We start from the raw sequence: 637 nt of genomic DNA on the forward strand, positions 1-637 counted from the left end.
GTAAAATGGAAGAGAATATCTCTCAGATAAATGACAGTTGACCAGAGGCATGAAATAAGTGAGACTGTGATCAAGTATCTTCTTGAAGAATATTCCGGGCAGCAAGTGCAGAAAATATGCATGCCTTCACACGGGACCCAGCTTGGTGTGCTGAAGGAATACCCATGCGTCCAGTGTGGCTGGGGTGAGGAAACCGACATAAGTGGTAAAAAATAAGGTCATATAGACAAGTACAAGATAGATGCAGGAGGGATGGGCAGAGATCATTCAAAGTTATTAAAATTTTTACCCTGAATAAAACGGTCAGCTATTGGAGGGTTGAGGCAGAAGAATGACATGACCTAACTTAGGTTTAAATAGGATTGCTTTACCGATTGTCTTTGAAGAATAATGTCAGATCATACCATATGAAAAATTATTCTCTCTTTGTATTTCATTTCTATAAAATGGGTATTCAAGTTCCAAGAATTAACTTGTCACTCAAGATGTTCTCCTGTGAGCACATTTCAGAGCATATCTGTTTACTAAAATAAAACACTCAACATTCCTATTACCTTGACATTTTAGAGATAAGAATTTATTTTTTAGATGTTCCAAAGCCATTATAATACAATAAATAATTACAAAAAAATTGGTA

Source organism: Propithecus coquereli, unplaced genomic scaffold (assembly GCF_000956105.1).
Source record: "Propithecus coquereli isolate 6110/MARCELLA unplaced genomic scaffold, Pcoq_1.0 Scaffold106, whole genome shotgun sequence".
In the NCBI taxonomy this organism is placed as follows: domain Eukaryota; kingdom Metazoa; phylum Chordata; class Mammalia; order Primates; family Indriidae; genus Propithecus; species Propithecus coquereli.